The 26082-nt window shown below is 42.3% G+C and overlaps 1 protein-coding gene across 1 annotated transcript in view; it reads right to left on the reverse strand.

The window, feature by feature from the left end:
• Positions 1 to 26082, reverse strand: part of LOC122806647 (paired amphipathic helix protein Sin3a-like) — a 1669103-nt gene that overhangs the window by 1541676 nt on the left and 101345 nt on the right. The window lies entirely within an intron of this gene.

Below are 26082 nucleotides of genomic sequence, written 5' to 3' on the forward strand. Positions count from 1 at the left end.
TCTTTCTTGTTGAAGGTCTACGAGCCTCCAGGATTATGTCTTTAACCCTTTGGGATAAATTTGGGTTAATTGCTGTTATGTAATGTTCCAGGCAGTTAGCTGCAGAGTTTTTAGGTTTGGATGCAGAATGTTGTAGTTGTTCTGTGTCAGCAGTAATGGGATCAGGGCAGTTTCCATATTTGTTCCCGGACATGCTCCTCAGCAGTGGATACCAATGTTGTCTTGGCCAGTCTGGGGCTATCAGAATGATCCTCGGACGTTCCTCTTTGATCTTGAGAAGCACCTTGTGCATCAAAGGAAGTGGTGGGAATGCGTATGCTGTCAGGCTTTTCCAACTGAAGGATAGGGAGTCCACCTTCCAAGCAAGTGGGTGGTAAGTCCTTGTGCAGAATTTCTTCAACTGGTGATTGCATGGGGATGCAAACAAGTCTATTTGTGGTAATCCCCATTCTCTTGTGATGGTTTTGAAAATGTCCGGATGCAGCATCCATTCGTGGGCATCTGTTGTAGTTCTGCTTAATATGTCTGCTAGAATGTTTCCTTCCCTGGTACATAAATTGCCTGTAACTGAATGTTGTAGCTCAGAGCCACATCCCATAGGTCCAGTGCCAGCCGGCATAGGGGGTATGAGTGTGTGCCTCCCTGTTTGTTGATGTACCACATAACTGTGGTGTTGTCTGTCCTTATCAACAACTGGCCTTCTTGGAGAAGAGGTCTGAATGCCTGGATTGCCAATTTTACTGCCCTCATTTCTTTTAGATTTATGTGCAGATGCAGCTGGTCTTGAGTCCATAGGCCTTGAATGCACTTGTCCATCATGTGTGCCCCCCAACCGAGGTCTGAGGCATCTGTCGTGATAGTTTGTCTTGGTTGACTTTTGCAGAAAGGCAGTCCTGAGTTTGATTGACAGGCCTGAGCCCACCATAAGAACTCTTGCTTCAGGCATGGGATCATTGGAATTTTGGTTTCCAGGCTGTGCTTGTGCTGAGACCACAAATTCTTTAGGTACCACTGTAGCTTTCTCATATGAAGCCTGGCATGAGGGACCAGTATTATGCAGGATGCCATGAAGCCTAGAGCTTGTAGCACTTTTCTTGCAGTTAGATGGCTCTGCTTTGTTAATGCCAAGAAATAGAGAGGAAGTTGCTCTTTCTTTTCTGCAGTTAGAAATGCCATTTGTTTTGATGTGTCCAGTTCTGCACCCAGAAAGGTTATTATTTGGGATGGAATCAGCCTTGACTTTTTTGTATTGACTGTATATCCCAGGGCTTGTAGCAGGTTGATGACTCTTTGTAAGTCTTCTGTTAATTTGTTTTTGTTGTCCACTTGCATCAGGCAGTCGTCCAGGTAGGGATAGATTTGAATTCCCTGAAGTCTGCAATGAGCGATTACTGATGCCAGGCATTTCGTGAACACTCTGGGCGCAGTAGATAAGCCAAAGGGCAATGCTGAGAATTGATAATGCTCTGATCCTGCAAGAAATCTGAGGTATCTTCTGCAAATTGGTCTTATGGGGACGTGCAGGTATGCCTCCTTGAGATCTAGAGTTACCAGCCAAGACTCCTTGCCCAGCATGGGAAGAAGCTGCTGTAGGGTCAGCATTTTGAATTTTGGAACAATGAGGAATGTGTTTAAAGCGGACAGGTCTAGAATAGGCCTCCATTTGTTTTCCTTTCTTGGTACCAGGAAGAGCCTGGAGTAAAATCCCTTCCCTTGCTCCATAAATGGTACCTTTTCCACAGCTCGCATTGTTAATAATTGAGATATTTGTTTTAGAGCTTCTGCCCTTTGAGAAGGTGGTAGGTTTGGCATTCCTCTCTTTCCTGGTAGTGTATGGAAATGGAACCTGTAATCTTTGTCTATAGTCTGCAAAATCCATTTTTCTCTTGTAATGCAGTGCCAGTTTCTTGAAAATAATGTTAGCTTTCCGCCTAAGGGTGCTTCTAGTTGTTCCCTGGTAGGCGGTGCCACCGCCAAGTCACTGTGATTGAGTTGTTGTAGTGGTGGGGGCTGTATCTGTGCCTCGTTGGTTGTTACCCTGCCACTGGCGACCCCTGTAGGCACCCCTGGATTGGTTTCTGCCTCTAGAGCGCCTATTCCTGCCTCTTTGTGTCTTAGAGGAGTCCGGAAAGGACCAATTCTTGGAGGGCCAATTCCTGCTAAACCTTGGAGGTTGAACTTGTAAGAAATCTTTTACTGTTTGCAGAGATTTTGCTTTCTCTTCCATCTTTTTTAGTACCTGCTGTGCGGGGGCACCAAATAAATTGACCTTGTCCATAGGTGCATCCAAAAGCTTAGATTTGACATGGTCTGGTAATGCCTGCTCTTTCAACCATGCATGCCTCCTGATAACTGTGCCAGTCATGGCTGATCTAAAGGAAGCCTCCAGTGCATCATAGCCACATTTTAAAGAATGGTTACTAACCTGCTGTATGTTATGTAACATTTCTTGAACATACCTTTTATCTAAAGATTCTTCAGAGGACAGCTTTTTAGTCAACTGGTCAAGCATAAACCCTTGATATTGAATCATATGAAATTGGCAGTTCAAAGCTCTAGCTGACAAAGTAGCAGAGGTGTAAACTTTTTTACCCCATCTCTCTAAGGACCTTGATTCCCTTTCAGAGGGGAGGGGGTTTTTAGAAGAAGTAGCTGCTACAGCTTTAGGGCCCTGGGAGATGGTCTCTGGATCTGCAAAAGGGGCCTTATATAAGTGGTGATGAGTGTCCGGGACCCTGTAGTACCTATCGGGCTTAGCAGGAGCCAGAGGTAAAGTATCAGGAGTAGTGCAGGCATCATTAAATGCATCATCAACAACAGATAGAACTGGAGGAATAGCTAAAGGCCTATGCTGTGGCAAGTGTAGAAAGGTCCTAAGCCTTTTTCTAGAGTCTGAGAAATCTTGGCCCTGCCACTGAAATTGTTCCCTCATAGCATGCAAGGTTTCCCCAAAGGAAAATTCCTCAGGAGGAGAGGCTGAAGGGATGGACTCCTCAGCATCAGAGTCTTCGTAAGGAGAGTAAGAAGCCTCAGGAGGGTCTGTATGTTTTGAATCATCAGAGGAATCATCTGTGGCTACTGGCTCAGGGGGCTCTGCTCTAGGCCTCTTTTCTGGAGGAGGGAGAGAGGCCCTGTCTGGATGAGGCTGGGATCCACAAATTAAAGAGATGAGATCCTCTGCCAAAGAAAGCATATGGGAGCTGGTGCTGGGCCTGTGAGAGGGGGGCTTGGCAGGCACAGGTTTTGAAGCTTTGGCTGCTTTAGCCCTGGCAAAGGCCTTAATAGACATAGTAGGAGGAGGCCTAGCAGCTCCACGTGCAGGGGTAGAAATATCTAGGGGAATGGTGTCTGATAAATCCTGTGAAATCGCAACAGAAGGTTGGATTTCAGAAGCCGTTTCTACCAGGATAGAAGAGGCCTCGGTAGAAGGCAAGTTATCGGCTGAAGAAAGAACCGCTTGCTCGGTTTCGGCTGAAACCGAGACACTCGTGGTTTGCTTAACTGCGGTTTCAGCCGAAACCGCGGACTGCGAGTGTCGGTCCTTTTCTTTGTGCTTTTTGGTTATTTGCGTAGTCGGAGGATCCGACGGCATAATGTAGGCAAAATCGGAGCCAAAAATCTGTTCAGCAAAGTCCGAGCGACGTCTAAGCGTCAGTCGGTTAAAAGAAGCACAGGCTAGACAAGCTGCTACGTCGTGGTCTGGGCCTAAACAATGTATGCAATAGGAGTGGAAATCTTTATGAGGTATTTGTTTCCCACAAGATAAACAGTTATTAACTTTCTCTGACATCGGCTGAGGCAAGAAAGAGTCCCCAACGGGGTACTTAGCTTTATAGAAGTCTTTGAAGTAGTATTCGGTAGTAGTAATCTCTGGATCTGACCGACCGGCACTTGCGAACAGCTTCTGCTTCGGGCGCCACTCGGCAAGAAAGACTGAGGAAAATGGCGTCGGCTGATGCCTTTATACCCGAAGAACTGCCGCAATGACGTCGGGTGAAGTGCGACACCAGCCGAAGCCAGACCCAGACTTTGGAATCCGGCCGACCGAAGGGCTGCCTGACGACAGGACAACCCATTTGTTAAGACTGCAGATGCATCCTTGAAGGACATCATGCAAACTCCACAAACACAGTAACCAGAAGTCAAGATAAATCCCTGCATCTTGCATCTGTGGACCAAAAAAAGAAACCATTATGCTACCACTAAAGGATGCAGAATAATGATATTAACATGATCTAATAGGATTTCATTGGTTTGGATGCTTCTAATGATTGGCAAGGTTGCTAGCTTCCAAAACTGTCAATGGTTATCCATGTCTCAGGTTTGCTATTCTGTTACGTACCAAGTCTTAAAACAAACACCAATGCTTAATATATTTGTAATAGTCTGAATTACATTTGTTGAAGACAGAAGGCAGCAAAAAGCCCATCTAGTCTGTCCTTTTAAGTTCCTTAACATTCTCTCCCCTCAATCCCCACCCTCACCTTTTTTCCCCACATTAACCATTATACCTTCAATGCCTCTGTGAATTAGCTCTCTATCTTATACTCCAATATTCCATCCCATGCCTTCACAACCTACTGTGTGAATAAAAATGTTTGCAGATCCAGGAATTGGAAAGTGCTTACAATCTGCTGCCTGTATGTCTTCATTCTCACTCCTTCCTTCCTGTAAGTACAGCTTCATATCTCCGACATGAATGTCTACACCAAAATCACGTCCTCCATGTCTGTCAGCCTGGGATGACATGCTCGACAAGCCATGCTACTTCGCTAGGGACGGCTTGCACCTGTCACCCCTGGGCTTTCGGATATTGGCAAAGGCTCTTGCCACCCCCATAGTGCCTTTTTTAGGCAAGGCTCAAAAGTCAAACCCACCTCCATAGACAGCACAAGGAACAAGAAACTAAGGGTAATGCTGCTAAACACCAGAAGTCTTAACCTCAAGATGCATGCACTCGAAGCTCTCCTCAGTATGGAGAACATCGATATCTGTGCAGTGACAGAAACCTGGTTCAAGGCTCCAGAGAGCACCCCAGCACTACCAGGTTACACCTCATATCATGCTTTTCGACCCCAAAACCTGGACCAAACCACAAAAGGAGGGGGAGTTTCCATATTTATCAAGGATATCCACACCTCCAGGTTAGTGGCATTGCATGAAGTATCGGAGACCATCCATATGCAACTGATAGTGGGCAAGACTGCTTTTCAGTTTATAGCATCCTACAGACCACCCTCTCAAAGTCAGGAATCCCACTCGGCTTTCCTGAAAACATTGGAGAACATGAAGATCTCTCCAAACACCATTATATTGGGCGACTTCAACTACCCAAACATAGACTGGGAGCATTACTCAAGCCCCAGCACCTTAGCCCAAAGGTTCCTAGAATTTATAAACTCAAATGCTATGGAACAACTAGTCACCACTCCCACAAGAGGGGAAAACATACTAGACCTGATAATTACCAACATGGGGACTCTATGCTCCATACCAGAAGTATATCCCTCATTGGTAAGATCAGACCATAAATTAATTTCACTGGATATCCACATCCCGACCCCACCCCAGCCCAGAAAACCACAGTGAAAAACTTCTCAAAAGCGAACTTCACACTTCTCAAAACCGAAGCGGAATCCTTCAAGGCCCCAGAGCCAGTGGAAACTACGGCCCAAACTGCAGAATCCTATATAAACGCATTCTACGGACATCTCCAGGAATGCATGGATCATGCTATCCCAAACAAAATCAAGACCCAATCATCCAAAGGCAGGCGTCCAGTCTGGTGGACCCCAGCCATAAATAAACTGTACAACAGAAGGAGGAAGCTACTACATGATGGAGCAAAATCCCTAAAAGGGAAGGCATCTCTGATCAGTACTAGCAAAAAATTACGATCCCTCATAAAATCCTCCAAGGCCAGCTTCAAGAGAAAAATTGCACAGGACACTAAAGACAATCACAAGGCTTTTTTCAGTTAAGTTAGGAACCTGGGATGCAACTCCCAGACTTGTTCTGAATTGATTCTAAATGACAAAAAAATACACTGAACCCACAGACATAGCCAATATCCTGGCAGACAGGTTCAGTGCAAACTCCCCCCCCCCCCAAAAGAGCAAGTATCTATTGCGGCAGAGTGCAGCCTCCCAAACATCTCTGATGCTCAGGTGAAGGCTGCCCTCTCCAAAGCAAAAAACACTGCTTCCATGGGATCAGATGGCGTCCCGGGTTGTGTCCTACATGAACTCCAAGAAGAACTAATCCCTCAAGTAAAACTGCTGTACAATCTCAGCCTCACTACAAGATATGTGCCCAAAGAATGGCATATACAGCAACAGTGGTCCCACTCCACAAAGGTGGCGCCTCTGCGGACCCTGGAAACTATCGCCCCATATGCCTGACTAGCCTAGTCTGCAAGGCTATGGAGAGGATCATCACGGAACTCATAAACAAAGACATTGGGGACCTACAGACACTAGATTCTACCCAATTTGGCTTAGTCAAGGGCAGATCCTGCCTTTTGAACCTGGTCGACTTCTTCGAAACAGTCACCAAGGCCATAGATGAAGGGAGGGTAGTCCACACAGCCTATCTCGACCTCGCAAAGGCATTTGACACAATACCCCACTTGGGCATCATAGATAAACTATCCAGCCTAAATATAAACCCCTATGTCACAAGATGGGTCGCAAACTGGCTCAAAGACAGAACCCACAGAGTCAGAGTTGCTGGGGCCATGTCAGACTCGAAACCGGTCACAAGTGGCATACCACAAGGTTCTGTCCTGGGACCTCTCTTGTTTGGTATTTACTTTTCTGAGGTACAGGCCAACGTGGGAGGACTATGGCTCACCAAGTTCGCAGATGACTGCAAACTGGGCGCTATAACTGACTCTCCAGCTGACACAAACATCCTTCAAAAAGGTCTCGCAGAGACTGATAACTGGTGCCAGAGCCATGGTCTAAAGCTAAATGCCAAAAACTGTATAGTCATACCCTTTGGCAAAAACAATGTGCCCACAAATTACCACATAGGTGGTAACCCATTAAGTACAGAGAAAGTAATTAGGGATCTGGGGACCCAAGTTGATAGCAATCTCTCCTTTGACAACCACATTGCCAAAGTGGTTAGAAAGACCTTCTACATAGCCCACCTCATCATGAAAGGATTCACATCTAGATCAAGAGAGGTAATCGTGCCCCTTTATTCATCCCTCATCAGGCCCATCATAGAATACAATGTCCCCTTTGGGATGTACCTTACCCGACACCTGCAGCAATTAGAAAGACACCAAAAGTACCTCACCAGGAGGATCAAGGGACTCAAACAGATGTCATATGCTGCTCAGTTAAAAAACTCCAGCTCTGTTGTATACCGCCTACTTCAAGGCGATCTATGCCTGACATATAAAGCTATGTCCAACCCAGAATTAATGGACATGCTCCACCTCAGTAAATCTAAATCCCTTAGAGCCACGCGCTCGAGGGACTTGAACCTCCGCACAGAAATAAACAGAACATGCTGGAGGGACAGATTCATAACCCAGAGACTCCCTTCGCTCTGGAATAGAATTCCAATTCATGTTAGGCAGAGCACCTCACTGACTCTCCAAGAAAAATCTTTATGAGTGGATGGGGGATTGTAGGTTTGTCCCGGGGATTACTTCTGTGTCACTATTAGACAGAAGCACAGTAAACTAAACTTTAAAAAGGGCACAGTATACTCAAATCAAGGGGTGGTGTAAGCCAAACACAATCGGGCTAGGCTTATAAATGCCCCAGGGCAGATAGCCTAGTATGAACCTATGTGTTCTAGCTCCTCTAGCCTTTGTTCATATTCCTTCCTCGCCATCTCACAGATCTTCCTCGCGTTTTCTCTGGATTCCATTCTGCAGTCGGATGCTCTTTTCCTTGCATGATCTGCAGAAATACTGGCAGTACTCTAGGTGTAGTCTAACAAAAGCCCTGCAGAGTAGAAACATTACCTCTCTGCTTCTGGAGCCCATCTCCTGTGGATAAACCCAAACATACTTTGCAGCCACCACTGCCCTCTCGTTCCTCTCCCAGTGATCCAAATGCAGGTCTGAACATCCCCAGATCCTCTTCTGTTCTTTTGCCATCAGTTTCCCCACCCCCACAAGCAGATACTTTAAAACCAGGGCTGTTGTGGTCGAATTGTAATATTTTGCATTTATTTGCACAGCACCTCAATTGTCACTTTTCTGTCTGCCGCTTCAGCCTTTCTAAACCCCAGACTAGAAACATCATTCATCTTTCACAGCTACAACTATCACTAGGTCAGTGGCAATGAGCCTGATCCTGTTCTCCATCTCATCAGAACTGCAGTAAGAATTACACACCTAATTCTGGATATTGTCCCTCTCACCACAACCCCGCTGTGTTACTATTCAACCGCAAAGCTATTCAGTTCTTCAGTCGTGGTCCTACCCTTCAATTATTCCTGTCATTCTCCTTTAGGAGACAGGGTCACGGACATTGCTGAAGTCCAGGTACACTGCATTAAAGTACTCCCCTGTCAAGTATTCTTCCAATCCAGGTAAAAAAAACTGGATCAGGTTTGACAGGCAGCTCCTTCTGACTACAAAATTATGTTGGTTATTTTCTTGGAGACTCTTCGCTTTAAAAATGCTATAAAGCCTTCCCTAAGGATTCACTCCATGACTTTTGTTGTTTTCACAGCTGTTAAAACAAGCCTGTAGCCTCCCAGATGTTTTATACCCCCTCCCCCATACAAGGGTACCACAACTGCTGCCTTTTATCCTTCTGGCACTTCCACATAGCCAGTAATTTATTGAGATCTCCATCACAGGGTTGCTCAACACAATGGCCAGATTTCTGAGGACTCTGGGAAGCAACCCATCAGGGGACTATCAAGGAGCCTTGTCCAGATTCCCAGATACCCCAAAAGCATTGTCTGATTAAGTGACTTACTCAGGGTTACACAGTAAGCAAATGAGGGCTGAGGGATTCAAACCCTGTACCACATAACTACAACCCACGGCTTTAACTCTGTGGGCCAACTGCCGGGTTGTACAAACATCAGCAGGATGGAAGTTGGATGGAAAAATAAAAACTGTTAGATAACTATCTCTAAACTGATTTGGTATTACAGCTATTATACAGTGTCAATTTCACAATGACTTGTACATTCCTCTTTTAGGTGTGGTCGAAGTGTTTTTTTTTCCCCCCTAAAGGTGGGGTAGATTTTGAGTTCCTTACTTTTGATGGCAAAGCATTCCATGCAACAGGTGCTACTGTTGAAAAAAACATTTTACCTACAGAAACTAAATTTAGGTCTGAACAGAACAAGTGCTTTAGTCAGTTGTAAATTACATTGAGTACATGGTTGAACATTAGAAAAGTTCAGTTCTAACAGGTAGTAAATTGTTTGAATTGATAATTTAAAGAAACGTGAAAAGAATGGCTTTACCTGTTATAAGCAGCTTTTTTTTTTGTTTTGCTTTTACTAATACAGTGGTGCTTTATGGGGAAGGAATGCATAATGATTTTATTAGTTATGATTTGCTTACTGGCAGTGTTTTTGAAGTTCAGAACTACAATAGGTAAGCAGTACTCCCAACTTTCGGACTAGCACATTTATTCCAATAAACCTATTTCTGGCCTCTATGCTCAGACAGCCGAGAACTGTTAGACTTGAGCTAGAAACAAACTTAATTATTTATGTTGCTGTCCCAGGTGTCTAGGTTTCCTGCAGGGACTTTTATGGTTTGAGTCCAATAATTTTGAGGGGTACCAAACAGTGTAGTTTTTTAAAAAGACAAGTTTCTTCTCCAGTAGCCAAGTTCCTAATACCTGAAATTTTTTTTAGGAATTGGCTTTGTAATGCTTTCAGACTGCTGTTGACCTGCAGTAGTACACTGTCATCTGCACAGAGTGCAGTGTTTAATATAGGAAAATCTGCTGTAATGCTATCTAATAACAGAACAAATGTGGACATAAAACTGAATCTCAAGGAATTCCTGTTTTAAATGTCCCCATAATCTGAGAACGCATTGTTATGTACTACTCCAAAATACAGCATCTGGAGCCAATCTTCAAAACAAGATAGCGTCGGCCACTACGATGCTTGAGCATACACCTAAAGGTTCATTTCTAGATATGGGGTCACAATCCAAATTAAAACAGCAACTGGAAGCACACCTCAGCAGCTGTACAAAGGGTGTAGAAGAGGTACTCAAGAATTCCCAATTTCAATTCCAGAAGGAGGACTGGAATTTGGACACAGAAGATGCACAGTTGAGGGTCACAGGCCTTAGTATTTCAAAAGCTCTAGAACTTTTGTCAAATGGCAACAGAGAAACAGTCTGTGGTCTTTGTGACCATGGAAAGGCCAATGAGACCAAAAGAGTCATCTCTAAGATGCAGAGACAGTAAGTCACTCCAATCAGCTAAGGCTTACAGCAGGCATTGGCCTTTCTGGAGTTGGTGTAGCAGAACGAGGGTTCTTCCAGGCTTCCAAGTTAACATCTTTAAAGGCTGGATCCAAAGGAGAGATGACCAGGTGATCCAAAAGTTCCTTAAGCTGCAAGTACCACAAAGAGAAAGGAATGGATATAAAAATGTGACACATAATGGACAATATAAACTATCCAAGGAGAATTTACAAGAAACAGGAGGGTACAATATCCCTGCCCATCTCAACAAAGAGCATGTTAACACTTTCAGGTTCCTAATCAGAGCCTAAGGGACATCTTGTATCCTCAAACAACCTAAAAAATATATTATTTATTTAACATTTGTTTATTGGGAAAGTCCAACTGGGACAGAGCCCATTTTCAGCAGAGGCTTGGGGAGAAACGCTCCAGACACATACATCATACAGAAGTTGATATGAACACATATTAACACTAAACTGGGTGTTATGCAGACTACAGTCCACAAGGGACAGTTAAACGCACCAAAGGCTGTGTGCAGCACAATACTTAAATTATAACGAAGGGCAAAGACTGATATCTTGCACTCATAACTCAAACTCCAACCAAGAATCAAACAAGCGATTGATACCTCAACCCTGGGCAGTGAACCACAGTCACCCAATAAACTGTAAAGGAGCTGCTCCCAGACCCTATGCTGGTCAGAGTTACGCTCAAGCTACTCAAGGAAAGGCTGGACAGCACAATCATCCCAGGAAGCAAACCCCATGGGGTGAGAATACTTTTCTGGGCCTCAGATTTGCCACCATAGTGGCAGGCATGTGCTAACCTAGCTGGAGATGATCAGTGTTAAACAGGACCAGAAGGCTGCACAAAATGTGGCCTACCTCTTGCAGACTAAATCCCAACCAGTCCTCCAGAACAAATCCCACTTGAGAAACTCTGGCCTTCTATTTTAGGCCAAACAGGCTCTCATACTAGTCTTGCAACCAGCATCTTTGCACTATCTGATGTACAATTCAGAAAGTCGTTAAAAGCTAAAAACAGTATAGAAAAAAAGGCAAATGAATACCAGACCCTTCTCCAACAGCAGCAATAAACAAGATCTGAACTGGATAAAAAAGACCTGGGGGTGCAGCTGGAGAGGAGCCACCTTATGTACTTGGTAGGTTTACAACCCAGAGTGCATTATCAAGAGCAACATGCCGTCTCACAGCCGGAAACTTCCAAAAATGAATATCAGATTCTGAAAAGGGGAAAGGATGAACCCAAAGACAGGGCACAACCTATAAGAAAGGGTCTTAGATGTTAGAGCGGATTTCCTATAATATGGTCTTTTGCTACCCAGAGAGATCATATACTGACATAAAGAAGGCTCAAGGAAAAGCTGTTTAACAGCAACCATAAACAAGAGATTTGAGTATCCAAACAGAAAATTGTATAAATAATGACCAAGAACACTTCAAGACAACTCTAGTGTAGGCCTGTTAGCCCATGGTGGGGACTGCCTTGCCTAAGCAACAAGATTTCAGTGTCTGAATATACCTTTCTAAAAAAGTCGATTACTCCAAAGACTATACACTCCAGTTATCTTTGTTTCTACAGTGGAATTCTCTGCCATGCCCCCTCCTGTCAACATCGCTAAATTCTCCTCCGTTACGAGTTCACAATTCTGAGGTGCATTTAGCACACTTACCCACAAACAAACTGCTTGAAATCTCAGAATGTTTCTTTGTCTTTGTGTTTGCAACATTTCCTGTAATTCAACATGCAAAATGATCACATATGTGAAGGCATTTCACAATTCGCTCCCTTCATATTTCATTGTAGATACTTATATTTACGGCTACAGTCTCACTGTACCTGGAAGCCACTGGCAAGCCAAGTACAGGCTTGGATGAGCTTACATTTGCTGAATTTCTAATAAATTTCACATTTGCTCAACATCCGCCCTAAAACAGAACTACTGTCAGGATCTTTATTATTGAATCACATCAGACTCAAAAGTCACATTTGCTCTGCACAATCTAAGCTAGAATTTTTTTTTTTTTTTTGTGGACTATACTGCTAATTCATCATCATCTTCTTTCGGCTGTTCCCATTTGGGGTCGCCACAGTGGATCATCGGTTTCCATTTCTTTCTTCCTGTCCTCTGCATCTTGCTCTGCCACACCAACCACCTGCATGTTCTCTCTCACCACATCCATAAACCTTATCTTAGGCCTTCCTCTTTTCCTGTTATCTGGTAGCTTTATCCTTAGCATCCTTTTCCCAATATACTCTGCATCCCTCCTCAGCACGTCCAAACTAACGTAATCTCACCTCTCTGGCTTTATCTCCAAACGTCCAACCTGGGCTGACCCTCTAATATACTTATTCCTAATCCTGTCCACCCTCGTCACACCCAGTGCAAATCTTAACATCTTTAACTCTGCCACATCCAGCTCAAACTCCTGCCTTTTTGTCAATGCCACTGTCTCCAACCCATATAACATAGTTGCTCTCACTACACTCTTGTAGACCCTTCCCTTTCACTCTTACTTTTACTCGTCTGTAACAAATCACTCCTGACACTTCTCCACCCACTTTGCACAGATATGATTGCCTTAAATCTCTGCACCCTCTGGGCCCCCTGCTTCCTCCTTGTATTCCCCTATACTATGCCAGCTCATATTCCTCCAGTGCTTGTCCAATATTACCTTCAACAATAACTACCATACAAACCCACCTTCACCTTCAATCTTACTCATTTCCATTCTATTTCCTCTTCCCTTATTCAACTTAACCCTCTGCACCTATTCCACCCTAAATTCTTCTCCACCACAGCTAAGATACTGACACCTAAACTAATCTGAGATCTACCTAAACTTTTACTTTGCAAACCCAAATGACTAAAGGTTATTTCCTTTAACAATCTAGTCTTAGCTGGAGAAATCCATCACAATCCTGGTCCTAGTCTCTTTATTAACAACACCAACCCTTTATCTCCTTCTTCCCCCTACAACACCCTTAAAATCTTTACTATTAACGCCCAGTCTTAGCAATAAAGTTCACCAATTTTAAGCTTGGCTAAGCCATAATCAACCAGATATCTTAGCCATCTCCAAACTTGGCTCAAACCCTGCATCTCTGAATCTGAAATCCTGCCCTCAGGATTTCATACGCTCAGAAATGACCGATTAAATAAAAAAGGTGGTGGCACTGCCTTAATCTACTCCAACCTTCTTACCTTAATTCCCCTTCAAATTCCAATTCCTCAATTCAACAACACTGAACTTACAGCTGGCCTATTAAAAATGAATAAATACAAGAATATCTGCATCATTGCCCTATATATCTCACCTGGTAACAACAGCTCTACCCTCAAAGATATTCTCCTATGGGCATCAACTGAAATTAACTATGAAACTTGCATTCTAGGGGACTTAAATACTGACTGGAATAAAGTCAATAGTCCCTCTCCTTCCCTATCCATTAACCTCTATAACTTTACTCAAGTAATCTTCTCCATCACCCGATCTAACAAAACAAATCCCCCTGGATCCACTATTGATTGGATCCTAGTCTCCCATCCAAACAAAATAACTGTGGCACAATTCCTGACACCATTAGCGACCACCTCCCAGTGTTAATTCATCGCTCAACTAGCTCTACCCCATACCAGCACCAATACATTCTCACTCGCAACCTCAGTAGCTTCAACCCCACAACTTTCTCAATTATTTTCAAACAAATGAACTGGTAAATTCTAAACACTTTTCCTCTTGACAAAGCTATAAACTACTTCAACTCTGTCTTCCTATCACACTAAACTCCCTAGCCCCACTAAAACAAAAGGATAAAAACTAATACTGCTCCTTGGCTAACCAAAGACACAAAACAAATTATGCAAAGGTACAAATTATGGAAGCTTTACCAAAACAAACTGCCCAATGCCTTGACCCAATACAAACTCAGTAACCTTGCAAAACAGCTAATCACCAAGGACAAAAAAATCCTACTATATTAAACTCCAGTCCAATAACAGTAAAACCCCCAAACAATTCTGGAAAGCCATAAACTCACTTCTCAATCCAGGCTCCAAGAATATCCCCTGTCCTTACCCAAGTAAATCTGACCTCGAACTAGGCTCAGAATTTTATTCATTTTTCATAGAAACTATTTCTGACCTGGCCAAGACTTTCCCCAACAATAATCCACCTGTCCCTCATTCTCCTCCATCTAACTCCCCTAATAACCCTCCCCTTATTTTAGAGCTCAAACCTATCTCTACTAACTTTATAAAAAGACTTCTGTCCAAACAAACTTTGCTCTAATGTTCCAGACAACATTCCCTCCTCCTTCCTAAAATGTGCTGCTGATGGTATAGCTCTCCCAATCAGTATCATTATTAACAGATCTATAAAGAAATCATACGTCCCCAAACTCTGGCGCTCAGCTTATATTCTTCCTCTTCACAAAGGAGGCAAAAACACCAGCATCTCAAACTTCCACCCTATTGCTCTCCTCTCACCAATCTCCAAAATCCTAGAAAAGTGCGTCCACCTCAAACTTGTGCCTTTCCTGACCCAAAACAATCTTTTCACTCCTAGACAGCATGGCTTCCATCCAGTCCATAGCACAATAACCGCTCTACTCTCTTTCCTAGAAACTGTCAATCAAGCCTGAGATTCAGGACACTTAGTTTAGACTGTTTTGCTTGATCCATCTAAAGCTTTGGATACTGTTTCCCACAAACACCTTCTCTGTCATCTCTCAAACCTACATCTCTCACAAAACACTTTATCCTAGTTCTCTACTTACCTGTCAGACAGATCACAGGCAATTAAAAGGAAGAACTCCACCTCTTCCTTCTTACCTACCCCAACCGGCGTACCACAAGGATCCATCCTTGGACCTATGCTTTTTAACATCTTCACCAACAACTTCCACACTGCTATTCCTGATGCCAAAATCATTCAATACGCAGACGATTCAACCTTAGTCTGCTCTGCCTCCAACCTCCCAGAACTGCTGACCAAAACCCAAACTGCTTTCTCAACTACTGAAAATTGGATGCGTCAAAACCACCTCTCTCTCAATGCAAATAAATCAAAAATTCTACGATTCCCTCCCACAAAGACTTACTCCTACGACAAAAATGTTTTCAAAGTCCTTAGTCAAACCAACTCTCCTACAGAAGTGGTTCCTTCCGCTAAACTACTTGGCAGTACTATTGATGAACACCAAGTTTGATATCCATATTCAACAAAATATAAAGAAAACCCACCAAAAGTTAGGTATGCTTTACAGGAACAAACTCTCTCTCTCTCCAACTCTACTAGGCATACTTTGGCCACTACTTATCTTCTTCCTTCCTTGTTATACAGAGCGCCCCTCTTCTAACTAACCTGTCCTCCTCCATCACCTCCAAACTAGAAAACTGCTATAATAAAATATCTAAATTTGCCTCCAAAACTAAAAATTCCACCCATCATTGCCTTACCCTTCAATCGCTGAATTGGCTAGAACTCACAAACTACCTCCAAGTCACCACTGCACACAGACTTGTATTTCACCCAACAAAATATCCGTCTCTAACAAATATCCTTCCCCTTACACCCCTAAAAGAACTCTCAGATCTGATCAAAACTTAATTTCTATCCACAAACCCAAACAACCTGCTGACCAGCTTCTCACTCCTTCTCACTAGGCAAGAAATGGAATTCTCTCCCTTCCACTCTAAGAACTATATCAAACTCAGAAAACTTCAAAACCCAGCTTTTCAAACACCTTTCCACTAAATGGAAATGTACCTGCCTACACCCTACCTAATTCCATCTAACTATATGCCCCCAGGAGGTTTTCTCCCATGTTCCTAAGCTCTCTACAACTCCCATAGCTATTTTCCTAATGAGTGGATCTAAGCTCTCTGCAACTCCTATAGCTACTTATCAAACAATTCCAACTTTGTAAATATTGTAAATAGCATCACATGTTAAACAAGTGCATGTAAAGTGTTTCCATACTAACTTTAACTGTGTGTATGTAAAGTGTTTCCACAATTAAAACATAAGAATGTTTGCTCGAATGAATCTGTATAGTACAACCCTTAAGATCAACCACAATGAATTTTGTTGATTATGAGTGACATTGAATGTACATATTTGTAAACTGTTCTATACAATGTATCTTTTATACTTTTGTATCTTCACTGTATTATGCATCTTGGAGCTTTTCTCCCCGGGCCTCCACTGAAAATGGGACATTTGGACCCAGTGGACTTCCCCGGTAATCAAAATGGAAATAATAAATAAATAAATAAATAAATAAATGTGCATTTTGGTGCGGATAGTCACTAGGCCAGTAAAAGAGATACTCTGATAACAGCACATTTTTAACTTCTGACACATTCATCAAGTGGATTTAATAAAGGCCCTTGGGCCTCTCATGTGGCTTTTCTGGTGACAGTGTTAGTGCCATGTTTGCTTTATATACAATAAGCTGCAACACATTACACCAGCATTCCCTTTTTGATTTGGCACACAATCGATTCTATTGTCAAAATGCCTTTTTCAATGGTACAAATTCTAGGCCTGTGGAGGCAGTTAAACCCAGCGGTTTCTCCTAAACACCCAAGAATGCAAATCTAACAATATGAAGGCCAGGAAAGCACTGTGGAAGAGAATATCAAACTTGTGGGTAACAGTGTAATGTTGTTTAAAATTATTGTAATGAGGCACAGAAGTAGGACTGGATATACTATCATAGTCTGAATGCAATCAGACAATGGAACAGAACAGACTATGCCTCAGAGGTGTAATCCTCTCCCGTTAAAGTAGTCACATGTGTGAAGTCTGCTACCAGTCATACTATGTAAATATAAGGTTATATACATTTTCAACATTTCACAACACGACAGCCATTACACCAAAACTTCTGAAAGACACCCCTGCTAAAAGCAGAAAAAAATATATAATGCACAAATTAGGGTAATACTGCAAATGCATAAAATACAAACCTGCAAAGTAAATGCAACACAAAGCTCCAGCTACAATAACCTGTATCAGCTAATGCAGACACTACAAAAACACAGAATTCTGAGAATCTGCCAATATATTTATAGGTAACTTTGACATAGCATCATGAAGAGTAGAGTTACCACTCAATGAACTGATACAAATGGCTTAGACTATGTACAGATATAAAAACAACCAAAATAAACACAACAAAAATTATTACTGTTTACATATTATATACAACGTTGTGGTAAATATGTTTGGAATCATAGTTCAAAAGGTAAAAGCGATACGAATTTAAAGTAATAAATCCCACTGGGTATTAAAGCCAAGCAAGATCTGGGAATTCCTGGCATGCTTAGATAAGGCACATACATACAGCAGCTGGATAAAGACGCTACTGTTCTCTTAAAACCGTTCAGTTAATAAATGTGAAACTAAGCTTTGCCTTGGACATATCAAAAATGTTCTTTATGAATTTCCCAGTCAATTACAGAAAGACAAAACTGTGGAAAGAAACCTTTAAATGTCAAAGGAGCAACATTCATACAAAAGACAATGATGCAAAACATAAAAATAAAGGGAAAAAAGAGTTTATTACAGCTTAGCCATTCACTGCCTTGCACCTCCAACCCCACCACAAAAGCAAAGCAAGGGCAATTTATTTATCTCAGTTGCAGAATAACACACTGGCAAGGTTATTCTGCCAAGTTTTGATAGCTAGCCATTGCTTACATATCAATCTGTTCATGCTTTTCCCTCTCAAATACCTACTGGTAAGTAATACTTACCTGGAGGTCAAGGCATGCATGAAAAGGATGGCAAGATCTTTTCACTGTGTCTACTTAAAGACTTGCATAGCTACACATCATATGGGCTCCAATAATCACTTGCCTAACACTGTTCTTATGTTCATAACAGTTTGTTACAACACTATCCAAAGACAAAAAAAGGATACACGAAGTTATACAAAGAGAAGCTGAAAGATTTCAAATGCATGTTTTCTAGCAGTCCAACAGAACATGAAGGTAAGAGGACACAAAGGAATAAATATAGAGAAATTATGATACCTCCAAACACAAAAATATAACACAAATAGAATTTAATGCAATTATGATCCTCGGCTGGGGTGCCTTCTGTGCGGAGTCTGCATGTACTCCCTGTGGTCGCGTGGGTTTCCTCCCACATCCTAAAGATATGCTGTAGGTGGATTGGACACTCTAAATTGGCCCTATGTGTGAGTGCGCGAGTGTGTGTGCCTTCTGTGGAAGGTTGGGCACCGGGCTGGCAACTCGACACCGTAAAACTCCACTGCCAATCATGAGTGGACAGGAGATCTGCTGTGGCGACCCCTAACCGGGAAAAAGCCGAAAGAAGAAGATCATTGTATGAAATATTTTATAAAGGAATCATGAGAAACTGTTTGCTGCTGTCTTACTTTAGTTGAAGAGAGGGGCAGGACCTATAGTTATGAGATGTTTAGCTTTCATGACACAGCACTGCCCTAAGACTACTGTAGCTAGAAAACAAAAGTGAGAGATGAACTTTAGAAGCCAAGATACCATAGAAGTCAGTTTTAAAACAACAATAAGAAAGTGTGATGCATTAACTGGAAACAAGATTAAGAAATTAAACACTAAACTTGGAAAACCTCTTTTTAAATATGCTACCAACTTAATCAAATCAAGGAAATGAGAGCTGCATGTCCAGAAAACAGTACTTGCCAAGTAACAAAAAATACAGTTTAAATGCAACAAGACAAATGGAAATAATGCAAAACAGTACTTACTTGACAGGAATGCAGATGTATGCAGCCAGTTCCCTGAGAGGGCTATTACACAGGCAAAAACAGATTGAGAATCAACACACGCACAAATACATACATTACATATGTATTTTGTGTGTGTGAATGGGTGTTGTATATGGGTGTAGTGACCAAGATCTAAATACCCAAGCACTGATGTCAATAACGTCAGCCACAAAAGGTTGTAAATGCAGTGTCAACAGTACAGCATGTATGTGCAAGGTAAATCTTCTCTACATGCAAAATAATAAATTAAAATAATAACCACATACACACACACACACAGACAGTCTCAGAGGTCACACAATCATGGGAAAGGGATACATTTCCCAGCCCTGAAGACTGTTGATTTTGCACATGTCAATCACCTGCATTGTTGACAAAGCAGGTTCCGGCATTTGGAAGTTTTGACCAAAGTCACTGCTCTTATATACACACACACACACACACACACATATGTATGTATATATTTATTTATTTAGGGGCATCTCAAACATTGAACATTCATAACAGCTAACCCACTCATTTTCAATGTGATGCAGCAATAACATTCCTTGCTTAAGTTGTCTACTGAATATTGTTTTAGGTGGTTTCCATAGGTATTTCAGAAGAGTTATCTGGTGTTGGTTCTAGTTCTGAGTTGCTTAACTTTTTTGTCACTATTTTATACAAAATCTGATTATTTAGAACATATGAATATCCCATATTGCTGTTCCCAAACTGCATTATCATACTGTTTTCAACGTTAAATATCGTACCTTTAGATTCTGACCATTGTAAGAGAGTGTCTAGATATCCCCAATGTTCTTTTTGCTATTGGTAAATTTACCAAGACAGGTACTTGCTTGATTCTGGAACTCTTGACTCGAAACAGCACAGGACTCTAAACATACCTGAGGGGCACCCACTCCAATCTTTTCATACTCCGAGATGCAGTTTTTAACATTTAAAGTGTATTTTCCTTCTTTCAGCCAACTGGCCACCCATACTGTAATATAAAAGAGTATTTTAACTGCTGCATTGTTTTAATACAGCATCATGAGGCACAGCGTCAAAGGCTATGGCAAAATCCAAGTACATCACAATGGCCCCAAGATCTTGATGAAATGTGAATGTTGGGAGTTTGACAAAAATATTCAAATTTGCTAAAAGAATGCTCTTCTAAGAACTATGATGAAGGATATCTAACCCTTGCTCAAATATAAAAGTCTGCTATGAAAAGCATGTCATAAATACAACACTCAAAGTATTTTCCCCAAAAGGCAAGTTAGATTGATGGGCCTATAATTCTCCATAGTGGAGCAAAACTGACACTTGGGTAGAGGTACCACAATTGCTACTTTCCAAATATATGGGATATAAGTATCCTCCAAGGTTCTGTGAAACGGGTCAATCTAGCATAGGGTCATGTAGCGACTATACCTTGCCGGAAAAAAATTCAGCCCATCAGAACCGGTAGCAAAATTCAGTTTAATAGCACTTGGTAATTACATCAACAATTTTAACATGGTACTTCAAACTGGAACCTTAGTTTGAGAGACAGCCTTACAGAACTATCTTCAAGTTTATAGAGCTGAGTATATTTTCTGTGTTATTCTGTATTATAGAGCTAAATTGTCTGCTTGATATCTGTGTCTTACTGCTCTGCAAATCAATAGAAGACAGTATATATATTTTTTTTATAATTTGCACATTCCTTACATCTGTGTTGAAACTGTCTCCCACCCCCCTCATTTCCTGCCTTGTCTTTCAGCTGATATAATTTAGCTAGTGCTGTGTCTCCTTTTAATGAACAACCTGTATTCAAACTGGAACCTTAGTTTGAGAGACAGCCTTACAGAACTATCTTCAAGTTTATAGAGCTGAGTATATTTTCTGTGTTATTCTGTATTATAGAGCTAAATTGTCTGCTTGATATCTGTGTCTTACTGCTCTGCAAATCTATAGAAGACAGTATATATATTTTTTTATAATTTGCACATTCCTTACATCTGTGTTGAAACTGTCCCCCCCCCTCATTTCCTGCCTTGTCTTTCAGCTGATATAATTTAGCTAGTGCTGTGTCTCCTTTTAATGAACAACCTGTATTCAAACTGGAACCTTAGTTTGAGAGACAGCCTTACAGAACTATCTTCAAGTTTATAGAGCCGAGTATATTTTCTGTGTTATTCTGTATTATAGAGCTAAATTGTCTGCTTGATATCGGTGCCTTACTGCTCTGCAAATCTATAGAAGACAGTATATATATTTTTTTATAATTTGCACATTCCTTACATCTGTGTTGAAACTGTCCCCCACCCCCCTAATTTCCTGCCTTGTCTTTCAGCTGATATAATTTAGCTAGTGCTGTGTCTCTTTTTAATGAACAACCTGTATTCAAACTGGAACCTTAGTTTGAGAGACAGCCTTACAGAACTATCTTCAAGTTTATAGAGCTGAGTATATTTTCTGTGTTATTCTATATTACAGAGCTAAATTGTCTGCTTGATATCGGTGTCTTACTGCTCTGCAAATCTATAGAAGACAGTATATATATTTTTTTATAATTTGCACATTCCTTACATCTGTGTTGAAACTGTTCCCCCACCCCCCCCCTCCCTATTCTTGGATGTAGTTTAAATTTGGTGGCTTTTGCAGTGCCCGCCCCACTGTAGATTTGATCTAAGACACTCCCCCAGGACATCGCTTTACCGCATTCTACCTAATAAACCCTTTCTGCACTTGCTTGTAGTCCTTTTTAATTTAATTACATTTTTTCAAACTGTGTGTGGACTAATATTGCTACATATTCAAGTGTGCCAGCTTGCACTGCATGAGAATTGTATTTACTACTGCTTTTGCTACTTTTTTTTTTTTTTTTTTAGAAAACACAACTTTCTTCTGCTTTTACTGTACTTGTGTTTCTTCCTACTTTATTTTGCTTTTGCATCATCCTAAACGTTCTCAATTGTATTTATTACTGCTTGGTGTAACTCATTCTAAGCCTTTTAGTATAAACACTTGGGCTTCAGACCAGTTGTTTTACATTGAGAGGGTTTGTGGTCTGCACTGTAGTGGCAGAACAGGTAGCTTACATCCTTCTAAGTTGGGAACTGCTGATTGAGGTCTCAGTGTCTGTTATTCTAAAAGTATATTAATTCTGGTTTAAGCACTTGGGCTTTCAGGACAGTTATTTTACATTAAGAGGGTTTCGTGGTCTGCACTCTTGTGGGAGGAGAGGCTGGACTCTGCCCTTCTAAGCTGGGAATTTCTGGTTGAAGGCTTATAGTGCATGCATATCTGAATTTCTTCTTACTGAAATTGGTACACCTTGTTTGCTGTAGCATAGACTAGATCCAGGCCTGCTGAATCTAGCTTTGTTTGTATAACTTGAGCACTAATCCAGGCATTATTTAAAGTATTCAGTTGTATTTATTACTGCTTGGTAGTAACTTGGTTAAAGTGTAGCTATCATTCTAAGTCTTTTGGATTAAGCACTTGGGCTTCAGACCAGTTGTTCTACATTAGGAGGGTTTGTGGCATGCACTGTGGTGGCAGGACAGGTAGCTTTCATCCTTCTAAGTTGGGAACTGCTGATTGAGAGCTCAGGGTCTGTTATTCTTAAAGTGTATTAGCTCTGGTTTAAGCACTTGGGCTTCAGGCCAGTTATTTTACATTAAGAAGGTTCGTGGTCTGCACTCTTGTGGGAGGAGAGGCTGGACTCTGCCCTTCTGAGCTGGGAATTTCTGGTTAAAGGTTTATAGTGCCTGAATATTTGAACTGTATCTTACTGAAATTGGTACACCTTGTTTGCTGTAGCATAGAATAGATCCAGGCCTGCAGAATCTAGCTTTGTTTGTATGCTTGTTATTTCCCTGGAACGCTAATTCCACCTAAAACGCGGCTTCTCAGCGCTTCTGTAAATCCCTAGTGATATCTGCATTGCTTACTGTACTTATTTCCTTGCTTCGCTTGAAAGAAAGTTACTGTTTGTCATTTTTGCATTTAAGTTACCTGTAACACATTGCACTTGTTACCTGGCACTTGCTCACTAAAGCAATTATAAGTCAGCACTAAAAATTAAAAGCACTACACCCTCGCTTCCCCTTTGGCCCTTGTTTTCAATTATAAATGAATTCCCAATATTATTCTAGCATGTCCAAAGGTCAGTTGTCAATCTCCTCTCCGGTCCAGCTGGTGAATATGGGAATCTTGAGGCAATGTTACAACTGCCTCATATACACAGACAACCCTCTCCTCCTCCCAACAAATTCCAACACATGTGAGAGATGCAACCATATAGCTAAACTGGAGGCTAAGCTCTCTCAACTCAGTACTGGCATAACCAGTCAGGAGGAGAAGGAAACCACACTCACTACAATTCCAGTCTCACATAGACCTACCACGACAGCAAACCAAACACATAATCACACAAAAACATACTCGGAGGCTCTAAATAAAGATCTGCCTAAGCAGCAGAGACCTCCAAAGCAGACATCCAAGCAACCGCTACCCCAAAACAAAACACGTGCAACACATATCTCACAAAGCCAGTGTGCCGAACAGTCACAGCCCTTAAGGCTAAACAACACACCTGATACACTTGTAATAGGTGACTCTATCGTCAGGCACAATGACATCCCGCTCACCAGGCTGAACAAGGAGAAGGTCACGGTGAGCAGCCTGTCTGGCGCTGGGATCCGCCACATAACACAAGCACTCAGGTCACTCCAAGGCAAGTACAAATATGACTCAGTCATTGTCCATGCTGGTGTGAATGACCTGAGACGTACCTCCCTGGACTACATGAAAACAGACATAGAGGAACTCTCTGAGCATGTAGCCCAGGCTGGTATGACCCTGACCTTGAGTAGCATCTTACCCTCACCAAGAATGATGCCACAATATGAAGATAAGATGATCAATTTCAACAATTGGCTTAAGTATTGGTGTCATTCAAAGGGCATCCAATGCCTGTCAGCTTGGGATGATATGCACGACAAGCCACGATGCTTTGCTAGGGAAGGCTTGCACCTGTCACCCCTGGGCTTTCGGATATTGGCAAAGGCTCTTGCTACCCCCATAGTGCCTTTTTTAGGCAAGGCTCAAAAGACAAACCCACCTCCATAGGTATCACAAGGGATAAGAAACTAAGAGTAATGCTACTCAACGCTAGAAGTCTAAACCTCAAGATGCACGCACTCGAAACTCTCCTTAGCATGGAGAACATAGATATCTGTGCAGTAACAGAAACCTGGTTCAGGACTCCCGAGAGCACCCCAGCACTACCAGGTTATACCTCATACCATGCTTTTCGGCCCCAAAACTCGGACCGAACCACAAAAGGAGGGGAAGTATCGATATTCATCAAAGATACCCACACCTCCAGGTTGGTGGCAAAGCACGAAGCATCAGAGACTATCCATGTGCAACTAACAGTGGGTAAAACTGCCTTCCAGTTTATAGCCTGCTACAGACCACCCTCCCAAACCCAGGAACCCCACTCGGCCTTCCTGAGAACACTGGAAAATATGAAGGTCTCTCCGAACACCATTATATTGGGTGACTTCAACTACCCAAACATAGATTGGGAGCATTACTCTAGCTCCAACACCCTTGCCCAAAGGTTCCTAGAATTCATAAACTCAAATGCTATGGAACAACTTGTTACCACTCCCACAAGAGGGGAAAACATACTGGACCTGATCATCACCAACATGGGGACTCTATGCTCCAGACCAGAAGTGTATCCCTCACTGGTAAGATCAGACCATAAACTGATCTCACTGGATATTCACATCCCGACCCCACCCCCTGCTCAGAAAACCACAGTGAAAAACTTCTCAAGCAAATTTCACACTCCTCAAAACCGAGGTGGAATCCTTCAAAGCCCCCGGGCCTGTGGAAAATACGGCCCAGACCGCAGAATCCTTTATAAATGCATTCTATGAACACCTTCAGGAATGCATGGATCATGCAATCCCAAATAAAACCAAGACCCAATCCTCCAAAGGCAGACTACCTGTCTGGTGGACCCCAGCCATAAACAAACTATACAATAGAAGGAGGAAGCTACTACATGATAGAGCAAAATCCCAAAAAGGGAAGGCATCTCTGATCAGTATTAGCAAAAAACTAAGGGCACTCATAAAATCGTCTAAGGCCAGCTTCGAGAGAAAAATTGCACAGGACACTAAGGATAATCTCAAGGCTTTCTTTAGTTATGTTACGAACCTGGGTGGGAATTCCCAGATATGCTCAGAATTAGTCCAAAATGACAAAAAATACACTGATCCCACAGAAATGCCAACATCCTAGCTGACAGGTTCAGCGCAAACTCCCCCCCCCTCCCCACCAAAAGGGCAAATATCTATCCCAGCAGAGTGCTGCCCCCCTGACATCTCAGATGCTCAGGTGGGAGCCGCCCTCTCCAAAGCAAAAAACACAGCATCAATGGGACCAGACGGTGTCCCAGGCTGCGTCCTACATGAACTCCAAGAAGAGCTAAACCCAAACATAAAACTACTGTTCAATCTCAGCCTTACTACAGGATATGTACCCAAAGAGTGGCGTACAGCAACAGTGGTCCCTCTCCACAAAGGTGGTGCCTCAACGGACCCTGGAAACTATCACCCCATAAGCCTGACTAGCTTGGTCTGCAAAGCTATGGAAAGGATCATCATGGACCTCATAAATAAAGATATTGGGGACCTACAGACACTGGATCCTACCCAGTTTGGCTTTGTTAAGGGCAGATCCTGCCTCTTAAACCTGGTTGACTTCTTTGAAACAGTCACCAAGGCCATTGACGAAGGGAAGGTGGTCCACACAGCCTATCTGGACCTCGCAAAAGCCTTCGATACAATACCACACTCGGGCATTATAGA

This window comes from Protopterus annectens, chromosome 7.part0 (genome assembly GCF_019279795.1).
Source record: "Protopterus annectens isolate FY-2018-M chromosome 7.part0, PAN1.0, whole genome shotgun sequence".
In the NCBI taxonomy this organism is placed as follows: domain Eukaryota; kingdom Metazoa; phylum Chordata; order Ceratodontiformes; family Protopteridae; genus Protopterus; species Protopterus annectens.